The sequence below is a fragment of the Coregonus lavaretus genome (genome assembly GCF_964263955.1).
Source record: "Coregonus lavaretus genome assembly, chromosome: 38".
NCBI lineage: Eukaryota > Metazoa > Chordata > Actinopteri > Salmoniformes > Salmonidae > Coregonus > Coregonus lavaretus.
This window is the reverse complement of record NC_140025.1, coordinates 8,106,636-8,121,351: the sequence shown is the minus strand read 5'-3', so window position 1 is coordinate 8,121,351 and position 14,716 is coordinate 8,106,636. Positions and strand designations below refer to the sequence as shown.

The 14,716-nt window shown below is 44.9% G+C and overlaps 1 long non-coding RNA gene across 1 annotated transcript; it reads right to left on the bottom strand.

The window, feature by feature from the left end:
- Window positions 1–1,218: 1,218 nt before the first annotated feature.
- LOC311112013 lies at window positions 1,219–10,668 on the bottom strand. The gene is made up of 3 exons (XR_014610818.1): window positions 10,580–10,668; window positions 1,720–1,759; window positions 1,219–1,540 (listed from the first exon to the last, which is right to left on the bottom strand). It is a non-coding gene; the product is annotated as an uncharacterized lncRNA (long non-coding RNA).
- Window positions 10,669–14,716: the final 4,048 nt, after the last annotated feature.

The window sequence follows — 14,716 nt, the reverse complement described above, 5'->3', positions numbered from 1 at the left end:
CCAGGCTCTGTCGTAGCCGGCCGCGACCGGGAGACCCATGGGGCGGCGCGCACAATTGGCCCAGCGTCGTCCAGGGTAGGGGAGGGATTTGGCCGGCAGGGGATGTAGCTCAGTTGGTAGAGCATGGCGTTTGCAACGCCAGGGTTGTGGGTTCGATAAAATAATGTATGCACTAACTGTAAGTCGCTCTGGATAAGAGCGTCTGCTAAATGACTAAAAATGTTTAAAAAAAAATGTAATGGCAAGAACAGCTCAAATACGCAAAGAGAAACGACAGTCCATCATTACTTTTAGACATGAAGGTCAGTAAATCCGGAAATGTTCAAGTGCAGTCGCAAAAACCATTAAGCGCTATGATGAAACTGGCTCTCATGAGGACTGCCACAGGAAAGGAAGCCCCAGAGTTACCTCTGCTGCAGAGGATACGTTCATTAGAGTTAACTGCACCTCAGATTGCAGCCCAAATAAATGCTTCACAGAGTTCAAGTAACAGACACATCTCAACATCAACTGGTCAGAGGAGACCGCGTGAATCAGGCCTTCATGGTTGAATTGCTGCAAAGAAACCACTACTAACGGACACCAATAAGAAGAAGAGACTTGCTTGGGCCAAGAAACACAAGCAATGGACATTAGACCAGTGGAAATCTGTCCTTTGGTCTGATGAGTCTAAATTTGAGATTTTTGGTTGTAACCGCCATGTCTTTGTGAGACGCGGAGTAGGTGAACGGATGATCTCCGCATGTGTGGTTCCCACTGTTAAGCATGGAGGAGGAGGTGTGCTTTGATGATGACACTCAGTGATTTATTTAGAATTCAAGGCACACTTAACCAGCATGGCTACCACCGCATTCTGCAGCGATACACCATCCCATCTGGTTTGCGCTTATATTGATTTTTTATTTAACCTTTATTTAACTAGGCAAGTCAGTTAAGAACAAATTCTTATTTACAATGAAGGCCTACACCGGCCAAACCCAGACAACGCTAGGCCAATTGTGCGCCGCCCTATGGGACTCCCAATCACGGCCGGTTGTGATACAGCCTGGAATCGAACCAGGGGGTCTGTAGTGACGCCTCAAGAGCTGAGATGCAGTGCCTGAGACCGCTGTGCCACTTGCGCTTAGTGGGACTATAATTTGTTTTTCAACAGGACAATGACCCAAAACACACCTCCAGGCTGTGTAAGGGCTATTTGACCAAGACGGAGAGTGAAGGAGTGCGGCATCAGATGACCAAAGGGTGTTTTTATACGGAACAGTCCGTGGGTGGTGTACATAAAGGTGTTGCCATAAGGTGGACCTTGTGCAGCATTCCATTAACAGGCTATAGCAAACTAATTTAGACACTATATAAAGTGATCGGAAAGTACAAGTGTGGACGCTTTTGGGACGCACCCAGATAGAGAGCTTCCAGGTCAAAGGTCATGTCCTGCTCCCACTGCTGGTAATTTGTCAGGCATGCACATGTAGATTGAGTTGATCTTCTCTTTGTAGCTTCTGTGCCCTCTGCCTACTTTCTTCTCACGCATACCAGAGACCTGAGAACAACAGAGGCTACATATCATCACATACTTTATGTTAAACAGACACATGTTTTGCTTCATCATCAAACAGGGGATAAAGCACATGTATAGCAGGCTGTGCAGAACAAACATCATTTGGCCTTTTCATTTTAACACCTTTTATTCACTTCTAAGTAAATAGATCAGTTAGCTACCTCGGGCTGGTGTTCTACCACATCCTGTTGAGACATAGTCCTACAACACAAACAAAGAGCATCAGCGCTGTCACACAGACACACAATTAACCCTTTATGTCACAATATTCAATAACACTTGTGGGTAAATCGTTTCAGATTGATATGCAGTCTTAAAGGGAGAGTTCACTTTATACATTTAAGTCATTTAGCAGACACTCTTACACAGCACAAAATACAGTAGTGAGTGCATACATTTTTCATACTGTTCCCCTGTGGGAATTGAACCCACAACTGTGGCAAGCGCAATGCTCTACCAAGTAAGCCACACGGGACTACATTGAGTTCAAGGTCTTAGTCCTAATCTTAATCTAGTGTCCTCCAAATATCTTTTTTATCCATTCGCTGGATTAAACTATCAACATCCAGAATAACCTGGCTAGAATTTTTGGAGAATGAAGTAATTCTAGTAGAAACTGATAGTTTTGTATTAATTTTTTTTGTATAATTTTTTTGGGTATTTATTGAATATTAAAACATACAATCTACCTGCAGTGAAGTGGTTCAACATTTACATTACATTCAGTCATCTAGCAGACTCCCATGCAGAGCGACCCACAGAAGCAACCAGGGTCAAGCGCTCCGCCCAAGGGCACATCGACAGATCTCCCACCAAGTCAAATCGGGGACCCAAACCAGAGACTTATCGGCCACCGGCCCAAGCTCCCAACCGGCAGGCCACCAATCATCCAAGATCCCCCCACAGTTCCCCAAGAGATGCCCCTCAACCATCCGAGACCCCCCCAAAGTCCCCTACTTGAGAACCATTTGGGTTCAAGTGAAACTTGTGAAGCTTTTAGAAAGAGGTTTAGTGCTTTTATATTTAATAATCTCAACTAACCCAGTTCATATTCATTATATAGCTAGACACACTTTATCTTGTCTGGTTTAGCATCCTAGATAAAGCGAAATATTTTTTGCTCATATGATTTGAAAAAAAACGAGAATCATCAGGAGTAGGCAGCGCCACAAGTAAGTAAATAAACTGAGATATGACAATGGAGTTAATCAGTGTAATTTTTCCATAAATAGAAAGGTATTTACCTCTCCATGGTTGCAGGATCGTGTCTATTTTTACTAGTTTTCTATTGAAATTCATTGTGGAGAGCTCATTTATATATGTATGTCTACTTAACTGTCAGCCCATTGTATATGTAAACTGCAGGGTAATGTAAAAGCTGTGTTTTTTAATATGGTACACTTATCATAATTTTTTGCCCAGAGAGGCCAGAAAAGTTATCTAGATCTTCAATGAGACATCGCAGGGATCTAGCTTGCGGACTTAATATAACACTTGAGTCATCGGCATACATGGACTAATTTGTTTTTAAGCACTGGATTTCTAATCCTCTGATGTTGTTATTTGATCTGGTTTTAATAGCTAGCATTTCAATGGCCATAACGAATAGAATGGTGACAGCGGACACCTGTCACACCCTGGTTCTGGGACTCATTATGTTGAGCCAGGGTGTGTGCAGTCTATGTGGTTTGGTTCTATGTTGGGTGTCAAAGTGTTGTAATTATGTTGATTAGTCATATGACTCCCAATCGGAGGTAACGAGTGTCAGCTGTCGGCTCGTTATCTCTGATTGGGAGCCATATTTATTCTGTATGTGTTCTTGTGGGCATTGTGGGTTATTGTTCCTGTTTAGTCTTTGTCACTATTGGACTTCACATTCGTCGCTTTGATTTGTTGTTTTTGGTTGCTTTAAGTAATAAAGTCAACATGTTCTTTTCACTCGCTGCGCCTTGGTCTCCTTCACTCCTCGACGAGCGTGACAGAATAACCCACCAAAGAAAGACCAAGCAGCGCGTCCAGGAGCAAAGGGTCTGGACATCGGAGGAGGCGCCGGGTCAGGAGAGAACGTTGGTGGATGTCCTCCTCGGCTGGGGACATATTACCCAGGAGGAGGCCGTCCGGTACCGGAGGGCGATGAAGGGGGAGAACCTGGCAGGAGAGGAGCAGGGCCATCGTCGGAAGGACGGGAGGCAACCCCAAAAAGTTTTTTGGGGGGGGCACATGGCTTGGGCGACTGAGCAGCAGGAGGCTGCCACAAGGCAGATTCAGAAGGCTACCAGGTTAAGGGGGCTGACGGAGGCAGAGAAGGGACGGATTCAGGAGGCTACCAGGTTAAGGGGGCGACTGGGAAAGGCAGGGAAGGAAGGTGTAGAGGCACGGCGAGAGGTACTGGGGTGTGTAACCAGTCCGGTCCGGCCCGTTCCTAATCCCGAGGTACAGCCAGTCGTGTGTGTCCCCAGTACGGTACGGCCTGTTCCGGCCCCTCGCACTAAGTGTACGGTGCGCGTCGCCAGCCCAGCCCGGCCTGTTCCTGAGCCTCATACGAAGCCTACGGTGCGCGTCGCCAGCCCAGCCCGGCCTGTTCCGGCCACTCGCACCAGGGATACGGTGCGCGTCGCCAGCCCAGCCCGGCCTGTTCCTACTCCACGCACCAGGGATACGGTGCGCTTCGCCAGCCCGGCCCGGCCTGTTCCGGCCACTCGCACCAGGGATACGGTGCGCGTCGCCAGCCCAGCCCGGCCTGTTCCGGCCTCTCGCACCAGAGATACGGTGCGCGTCGCCAGCCCAGCCCGGCCTGTTCCTGCTCTCCGCACTAGGCCTTATGTGCGTCCCCAGGGCCAAGCATGCCCTGTTGCTTCTCCCCGCACTAGCCCTGAGATGCGTGTACTCAGCCCGGTACCTCCAGTTCCGGCACCACGCACCAGGCCTACGGTGCGCCTCAGACGGCCAGAGGCTGCCGTCTGCCCAACGGGGCCTGAACTGTCCGTCTGCCCAACGGGGCCTGAACTGCCCGTCTGCCCAACGCCGTCTGAACTGCCCGTCTGCCCAACGCCGTCTGAACTGTCCGTCTGCCCAACGCCGTCTGAACTGCCCGTCTGTACTGAGCCTGCAAAGCCGCCCGTCTGCCATGAGCCTTCAGAGCCGTCCGCCAGACCGGAGCCGCTAGAGCTCTCCGCCAGACAGGATCAGCCAGAGCCTTCCGCCAGACAGGATCAGCCAGAGCCTTCCGCCAGACAGGATCAGCCAGAGCCTTCCGCCAGACAGGATCAGCCAGAGCCTTCCGCCAGACAGGATCAGCCAGAGCCTTCCGCCAGACAGGAGCAGCCAGAGCCTTCCGTCAGACCGGATCAGCCAGAGCTTTCCGCCAGACCGGATCAGCCAGAGCCTTCCGCCAGACCGGATCAGCCAGAGCCTTCGGCCAGACAGGATCAGCCTGATCCGTCAGCCTGCCATGAGCAGCCAGATCCGTCGGCCAGCCATGAGCAGCCAGATCCGTCGGCCAGCCATGAGCAGCCAGATCCGTCGGCCAGCCATGAGCAGCCAGATCCGTCGGCCAGCCATGAGCAGCCAGATCCGTCGGCCAGCCATGAGCAGCCAGATCCTTCAGCCCGCCATGAGCCGTTCAGCCAGGATCCGCCAGAGCCGTCCAGCCAGGATCCGCCAGAGCCAGCCAGCCAGGATCCGCCATTGAGTCAGGTGCTGCCCCTTATCCTGGTGCTGCCCCTTAGTCCGGTGCTGCCCCTTAGTCCGGTGCTGCCCCTTAGTCCGGTGCTGCCCCTTAGTCCGGTGCTGCCCCTTAGTCCGGTGCTGCCCCTTAGTCCGGTGCTGCCTCTTAGTCCGGTGCTGCCCCTTAAACCGGTGGGGGTCATTTGGAGGAACCTACGTAAGCGGGTAGTGACGATGGTGGGGTGGTGGTCTAGGCCGGAGCCAGAACCGCCACCGAGGAGGTATGCCCGCCCAGCCCTCCCCTGTTTGGGGGTTTTGAGGCGCGGTCGCAGTCCGCGCCTTTAGGGGGGGGTACTGTCACACCCTGGTTCTGGGACTCATTATGTTGAGCCAGGGTGTGTGCAGTCTATGTGGTTTGGTTCTATGTTGGGTGTCAAAGTGTTGTAATTATGTTGATTAGTCATATGACTCCCAATCGGAGGTAACGAGTGTCAGCTGTCGGCTCGTTATCTCTGATTGGGAGCCATATTTATTCTGTATGTGTTCTTGTGGGCATTGTGGGTTATTGTTCCTGTTTAGTCTTTGTCACTATTGGACTTCACATTCGTCGCTTTGATTTGTTGTTTTTGGTTGCTTTAAGTAATAAAGTCAACATGTTCTTTTCACTCGCTGCGCCTTGGTCTCCTTCACTCCTCGACGAGCGTGACAACACCCTTGTTTAACTCCTCTTGACAGTTCAAAACTCTCTGAGAAGTAGCCACTTTTTACTATTTTACACCTGGGGTTGCTACAGTGTTGTAGTACAGTGTTGTAGTCCGGTCTCGAGACCACATATTGAGTGTCTCGGTCTTGTCTTGGTGTAAGATACATTTGTACTCGGTCTTCACTCGGACAGTGAGGACTTGTAATTTCTTCATGAGACCAGCGGAGTAAAAAACTCATAACTCATCATTATAAGCTTCCATTCAGTCAGCGCTTAAAAGGCCAAATATATACACTCCTTTCTTGAAACATTAATACAGTATCTTAACAGCCTTTATATGTATTATAGACATGTTTGCACAGTGGCGAACCTATAGGCCTTCAGCGTGTGAGAGGTTCATGATTCTGAAAGGACAGCTACCGTAATACTAGCGCACTCATGTAGGAGAGTGCACTTTTTATAAAACACAAAGGGCCAGTGGTGTAGTGAAGGCTATACGCAGGTACAGTATAAACCTTATACCCACTTTTCTTTCAGTGGACATTGAATATACTCACTTCTTAGTCCCTACTGATGCATATCAAAGTAGTGTAGTGGAGGTATACAATTTATCAATGATGTAGTACAATAGAGAAATCATGCACAAAGTAGCCTACACAATCGCAAAGCACGTGAAATATATTCACATGTGCGCCGCACACAGCCTATATTTAGCAGAATATAATCTGCAGGCAGCAAGCGTGTGTAGCTCTCAACTGGTTTTGGCATGGAGTAGCTCACAGAAGAATGACATCGGTAGCTGGTAGGTTAGGAAAGACGTTGGAACTTATGATACCTACCAGTAAATGCCAAGGCAACAATGGGTATGCAAACCAGGTATTGAAAAAGTTCAGTCCAAAGTGTTGGTTGTTGGCATCAGGGGCGTAGACATGGATGGGCCTGGGTGGACAGAGGCTCCCCCACTGGGGAGCCAGGCCCTGACAGGCCCACGCAATCAGATTGATGTGGTTTAAGCATTGTTGTGGACTTAGACCATCACATTTATGTATTTTTTCTATAAAATAAAAAAAAAGTGTGATTTTGAGAGTGAAAATCTAAAAAATCTATAGGAAAACTCATTAAAACAACATAGGAAAGAATACGATTTTTCACACAGGATGTCTTTCCTTCGCTGGACCGGACGTTGAGGAACTTTTTTGCAAAATGTGAGTATACCCACTTCTTCAGGCACCACTACACTACTGCATAGGGCCGATGGAAAGACAGCAGTCACAACACAGCATGATGTTAAAGGATAAGCAGTCCATAAACTCTGACACAATAAGCCAGTAGGTCCCAATCATAAGAATACGAAAACACCACCATTAAGCATTTACCAATCGAAATGAACTATTACTTCCCATTGCAAAAAACATTTCACATTTAGCACACACAGAAACCAATGACCTAAAGTCTAAAGTGGAACTGACAGCGTTTTAACTACTTTGCAGATATGAAACAAACAGACAATCATACAGTGCATTCGGAAAGTATTCAGATCCCTTGATTTTTTCCACATTTTGTTATGTTACAGCCTAATTCTCACATGGGATTTTTCCCTCATCAATCTACACACAATACGCCATAATGACAAAACGAAAACATGTTTTCAGAAATGTATAAATAAATAAACATTGAAATATGTTATTTACATAAGTATTCAGACCCTTTGCTATGAGACTCGAAATTGAGCTCAGATGCATCCTGTTTCCATTGATCATCCTTGAGCTGTTTCTACAAGTTTATTGAAGTCCACCTGTGGTAAATTCAATTGATTGGACATGATTTGGAAAGGCACACACCTGTCTATATAAGGTCCCATAGTTGACAGTGCATGTCATAGCAAAAACCAAGCCATGAGGTCGAAGGTATTGTCCGTAGAGCTCCGAGACAGGATTGTGTCGAGGCACAGATCTGGGGAAGTTTACCAAAACATTTCTGCAGCATTAAAGGTCCCCAATAACACAGTGGCCTCAATCATTCTTAATTGCAATCATTCTTAAAGTTTGGAACCACCAAGACTCTTCCTAGAGCTGGCCGCCCGGCCAAACTGAGCAATCGGGTGACCAAGAACCCGATGGTCACTCTGACAGCGCTTCAGAGTTCCTCTGTGGAGATGGGAGAACCTTCCAGAAGGACAACCATCTCTGCAGCACTCCATCATTAAGGCCTTTATGGTAGAGTGGCCAGACAGAAGCCACTCCTCAGTAAAAGGCACATAACAGAATGCTTGGAGTTTGCCAAAAGGCACCTAAAGAACGCAGACCATGAGAAACAAGATTCTCTGGTCTGATGAAACCAAGATTGAACTCTTTGACCTGAATACCAAGCATCACGTCTTGAGGAAACCTGGCACCATCTCTGCGGTGAAGCATAGTGGTGGCAGCATCATGCTGTGGGGATGTTTTTCAGCGGCAGGGACTGGGAGACTAGTCAGGATCGAGGGAAAGATGAACGGAACAAAGTACAGAGAGATCCTTGATGAAAACCTGCTCCAGAGTGCTCAGGACCTCAGACTGGGGCGAAGGTTCACCTTCCAACAGGACAACGACCCTAAGCACACAGCCAAGACAACGCAGGAGTGTATTCGGGACAAGTCTCTGAATGTCCTTGAGTGGCCAAGCTAGAGCCCGGACTTGAACCCGATCTAACATCTCTGGAGAGACCTGAAAATGGCTGTGCAGCGCTGCTTCCCATCCAACCTGACAGAGCTTGAGAGGATCTGCAGAGGAGAATGGGAGAAACTACCCAAATACAGGTGTGCCAAGCTTGTAGCATCATACCCAAGAAGACGCCAGGCTGTAATCGCTGCCAAAGGTTCTTCAACAAAGTACTAAGTAAAGGGTCTGAATACGTATGTAAATGTGATATCAGTTTTTTATTTGAAATACATTTGCAAACATTTGTAAAAGCCTGTTTTTGCTTTGTCATTATGGGGTATTGTGTGTAGATTGATGAGGGAAAAACAATTTAATCAATTTTTAAATAAGGCTGTAACGTAACAAAATGCGGAAAAGGTCAAGGGGTCTGAATACTTTCCAAATGCACTGTAATATCAGTCAAATGAATCAAATTCCCAGTTTATGCTACAAAATCAACTTTGTAGGAGGTTTTAGAAATAGGTTCTATTTGACTCAATATTCCATGACGTACATACACTAAGGCATTGTTGGCAGAATAGATGGATGCAGTTCAATGCATGATTAATATAATTCACCAATACATTTATTGGCAGTCCAAAAAGTATTGCTATCAGGTTGTAAATCACAGCTGGCCTGGTACATAGTTTGCTGCCTCCATTCGGGATGCACTGTTTCAGTTTCAATGACGCAATATTCTGGACAAAAATTGATTAATGTAACTAAGGCTGGGAATGTCAATACAATCAAACTAGCAAGGGCAATGACCACAAGTCAGTCATAATGTGGCTAATAGGCTAGCGTATCTATTTATGTAGCAAGCTAAAAACACGGAGCCTAAGGTTAGCTAGATAGCTAGCTAGCTGCTAGGAGGATGTCATGTCATGCTATTGGAGGAGTGGGTGAGTGACTGACTTTTTCCCCTCATATCGTTTTTCGGTGGGAATACACAGCTAGAGATGCAGGTGTCATTTGTTTAGCTAGCAAGAACTTGAACGACTGTTATCCAGTTAGCATATCTCTTGCATTCGCAAATTCACTCTGGCTATCTACTCCGATTTCAGAGCGCTCTCTTCTGTGTGTGCCACAGCGCAGAACAACTGATGAATTTATGAACGCGTAACACCCGTTGAATATGACCGGTGTCAAGCATGCATTGTTTGAAAGCTGTCTGAAATTAATTTACTGACTTCGATATCGTTTGGTGCTGTTCGGTCCGTATTAACCCTTTGCTGGGTCCGGACACAGACCGCGGTCCGCCATTTGATTATGACTGACCTAGGATATGGCTTACTTAGCTAGCTAGATTTATCTCCCCAGAGACCAGCAAAGAAAAATCCTGATTGGATCTTTTTTCTCTTCAGTGTTAACACTTTCCTTTCCAACAAAAACTGAAGAGATTAAATCAGAACATCATTGAAAATAATAGTATAATTTGTATTATTATTATTATATTATTAGAAACATTATTTTTTAAATCCTTAGCCCTTCTCTGAAGGCGTAGAAGGCCCATTGTTCCCCACTGTGTTTGGGTTAGTAATAATGTTGTTCTGAAATATGAACACAGAAATACTGGACATTTTGAACTCTTATAATGGTGATGATTTGACAAAATTGCGATCAAGGTCTTGAATTGGACTCACATTTTTCTGGTCTCGGTCTTGACTCGGACCCCATGTCCCCCTCCCGGTCTCGGTCTTGACTCGGTCTTGCCCCCCCCCCCCCCCCCCCCCTCAGGGCTAGGTCTTGACTCTGACTCGATTTGCCCCGGTCTTAGTCTTGAATCTGTCTCGCTTTTGGTGGTCTCGAACATTACACTGGGTTGCTATACATTACTTTTACCCATTGAATAAGAGACTCACCGAAATTCAAAAAATCCAGGCATTTATATATAAAATCCAGTTTGATAGTTTTTGTTAACGGTCATCTATGATAATGTACTGGTAAAATCCAAACAGGACCAGTATCACCAACCTGTGTATCTTCAGTTTGTGATGAAGGGTGATAACAGCATGTGAGAGAATGAACATGATCGACAAACCCAGACACGTGATACACAGTCGAGTAAAATAAGGAAGTAGGTTCACTCCTGAAAAACAAGAAGGAAATAAAAAAGCCAGTTTTTTTGCTTTTACTTGTTGCTTAGTGGTAATTCTACAGCGTTAGCATGAATGTTACTGGCCTTGTACACAGTCAGGTTTTTACAACTGATGTACAACCCATTTAGCAGATTGATTGTGATATAACAGAGAGTATTTTTCATGGAACCAAAAGGGGTTATACCTGAAACCAAAAAGGGTTATCCTATGGGGACAACTGAAGAACCCTTTAGGAACCCTTTTTTTTTCTAAGAGTGTACTGTATATCACAACAACTGTGTCAAATGTATTGTACATCAGTTGTGTGTAAAGGGCCTTTATGTTTTGATTAAGATGTGCATTTAAGATATATTTAATAACTACAGAGGTGTAGTACATTTTCATGCCATCCTGTAACTCACCATCTGTTGTTCCATTAGTTCTAGTGGTTCCATTCTCACTATGGTCGGTCAGGTTCAAAGAATGTGCACCTGTGTGTCCAATAGGTTGATAAAACTTAATCATAACCATACATAAGGCTGTTTTGTACAATACAATATGTAACAACAATATGTAACAACAATATCGAGAGACTGTAGAATTCAGCAGAATACAGTGGGTGACATTTTCTTCACACAAAAGAGCACACATCTCTACAAAAAATCACAGCTAGATTCTGTGCAAGAATTAAGGCTACTGGCTACCTGACAGGTTCACTTTCCTGTTGAACTTGTCATCTTTCTACTGGCTACCTGACAGGCTCACTTTCCTGTTGAACTAGTAATCTTTCTACTGGCTACCTGACAGGCTCACTTTCCTGTTGAACTTGTCATCTTTCTACTGGCTACCTGACAGGTTCACTTTCCTGTTGAACTAGTCATCTTTCTACTGGCTACCTGACAGGCTCACTTTCCTGTTGAACTTGTCATCTTTCTTCTCAAATCCGCAGGACATGAAACAATATAAAGTACCTTGCAAAAGTATTCAGACCGCTTGGATTTCTTTAAATTTTACTGTGATTGAATCGTCATTGAAAAAAAAAGATAAATAAAAAACTCATAACTAAAATATAGACTTTGCATAATAGGAGTGTAACCTTGGTCTTCTTACCCCAGCATGTTGAAAGGACAAACAGAACCATGAAAAAGCAATTGGCCATCCTCTCAAAACTTCTCTCTTACTTCCTTAATACTTCAATAATACAAAATATTATGCAAGCAGCGCCTTATCGTTTCTTGGCTAGTGCTGTCTTGACTGTCTTGACTGTCTTGATACATTAAGTCAGGGGTGTCAAACTCATTTTAGCTCAGGGGCCACATGGAGGAAAATCTATTCCCAAGTGGGCCGGACCGGAAAAATCATGGTATATATAACTTAAAAACAACAACTTCAGATTGTTTTCTTTGTTTTAATACGATCAACATACAACATAAAGCTGGAGCCTGAGGACAGTGTGTCCAAAATAGTACAAGCACAACATCACTATTAATCATAAAACACGTCAAGTTTATTTGAAAATTCTAAAGAAAAAGAACACACAAACACACAATGCCTCAGTGATTAACATAACTGTTTCACAGATCACAGAACTATATCAGGGTGTCATTTCTCAGGCAGAAATGTAGATAAAAATAATGAAATCCTGTTCCCCAAACAAGTGCAAGAACCACAGAGTCAAGAATATGTTAAATATACAAATAAAATAAAATCAATTAAAAACAACATAAAAACATATAAACATAAATCTGAAAGCGTTGCTCAAACTCCCGTAACAGTCCCGTTATTTTATATTTGAACCGCTTCATGTCTGCCACATGTTGGGTCGCGCACACATTTTTCAGACAGGGGAAGTGAGCTGCATCACCACCGGCAAGTTGCGTCTCCCACAATGACAGCTTCAACTTGAAAGAACGTATGCTGTCATAATACTGCGTGACAACTTTGTTGCGCCCTTGCAGCTGTTTGTTCAAGTTATTCAGGTGCTCTGTAACATCCACCATAAATGCAAGGTCCTGCATCCATTCTGCGGAATGAAATTCTAACACTGGTTTGCCCTTTTCTTCCATGAACTGTTAAATGTATTCTCGTAAATCAAAGAAACGCCTCAGCACAGCACCTCGGCTTAACCATCTTACCTCAGTGTGGTATGGCAGGCCATAGATGTGGTCTTTCTCTCTGAGAAGGCTGTCAAACTGACGGTGATTCAGGCTTCTGGATCGGATGAAATTAACAGTTTGGATGACCACCTTCATGACGTTATCCATCTTTAATGACTTGCAACACAAAGCCTCCTGGTGCAAAATACAGTGAAAAGTCAAAAAATCACGTCCTCCATTTGCAGATTGCACTTTCTCTCTGAACTTTGTCACAACGCCTGCTTTTTTCCCGATCATTGAGGGCGCACCATCTGTAACCAGGCTGACAGCGCGGGACCAGTCCACTCCGACCCTGTCCAGCGCGCCGACGAGTGCGGTAAAAATATCAGCTGCTGTCGTTGTATCTGTCATCGGCACCAACTCCACGAACTACTCGGTGACGGTCAATGTGTCATCAACTCCGCGGATGAAAATGGCCAGTTGTGCAACATCTGTAATGTCCGTGCTTTCAAAAATTGCAACCGAAAACGCAATAAATGACTTTACTTTTTGCTTCAACTGGCTGTCCAAATCCACTGAAAGATCGGAAATCCTGTCTGCAACTGTGTTTCTTGTCAGGCTGATATTTGCAAAAGTCTGCCGCTTTTCAGGGCACACAATCTCCGCTGCCTTCATCATGCATGTTTTTACAAATTCACCCTCACTAAATGGTTTTGAAGCCACTGCGATTTCATTAGCAATGAGGTAGCTAGCTTTCACTGCAGCGTCACTGATGTCTCGGCTGTGAGTAAACACAGACTGCTGTTTCTTCAGACCCGCCAACAGTTCATTCACCTTCTCTCATCTCCGCTGTCCTTGAAAGTTGTCATATTTGTCGGCATGAAGACTCACATAGTGGCGACGAAGGTTATATTCTTTCAGCACTGCAACATGCTCTGAACACACCAAACATACAGCTTTCCCATTCAATTCCGTGAATAAATAGGATGACCATTTTTCTTGGAACACTCTGCACTCTGCGTCCACTTTTCTCTTTTTTGACAGAGACATATTGGGGCAATGAGGGTGCCAAAGCACATAATGTTAAAAGTAGAAGCCGTAATAAATATCGCGGGCAAAACAAAGTAGCTCATTGGCTGCACGTGCTTGACCTATTTGCTCTGCCCCGGTATAAACAGTTTGCTTGCTTAACACAATTGCTATTGCGCCATCCAGTGGACACAATTGGAACAGCAGTTTATTTTATAGAAAAATTGCAGCCCATTTTTATACTTTACAAAAAAAAAATATATATATATATATATATTTTTTTTTTTTTCGAAATCATCTTGCGGGCCGGATTAAACCCGTTTGCGGGCCTGATCCGGCCCGCGGGCCGTACGTTTGACACCCCTGCATTAAGTGATACATTAGCTTCCAAAGAAGCAGCAAAAAAGGAAATGTTTTTCTCACACTTCAACAAACACCTCATAAATACAAATGTTTGTATTAACATATCCTGTTCCCTCCCCCACACACACAATTAACCCTCTCATCGCTCTCATCTTGGTCTTTATTGAAACAGAGAATGTGTTCTCAATGACTTCCCTGGTTAAATAAAGGCACAATTAAAAAAAGAAACACACCCACACTATGAATTGAAAGTATAAATGGCCATGACTTTCATCACTTGTATTGGTGTAAAATGTTAATCAACCTAAACCCTTACATTTCATAGCTTCGATGGTACTCTGAACGAGTGTCTGCTAGTGTCAAATACTGTGATAATGCAATAAATGGTTGGTTATTACTGTAGGCCAAATATACTCCACAAAGAGCTCGTATTGAGAAGCATGTTACTATAAATGTGTAAAGATAAACTATTTGAAAAGACATCATGTCTCATCACACTGTGACCAATAGGGAGCGGCAGAAAGCTAAACTCTTGATCAGCTAAG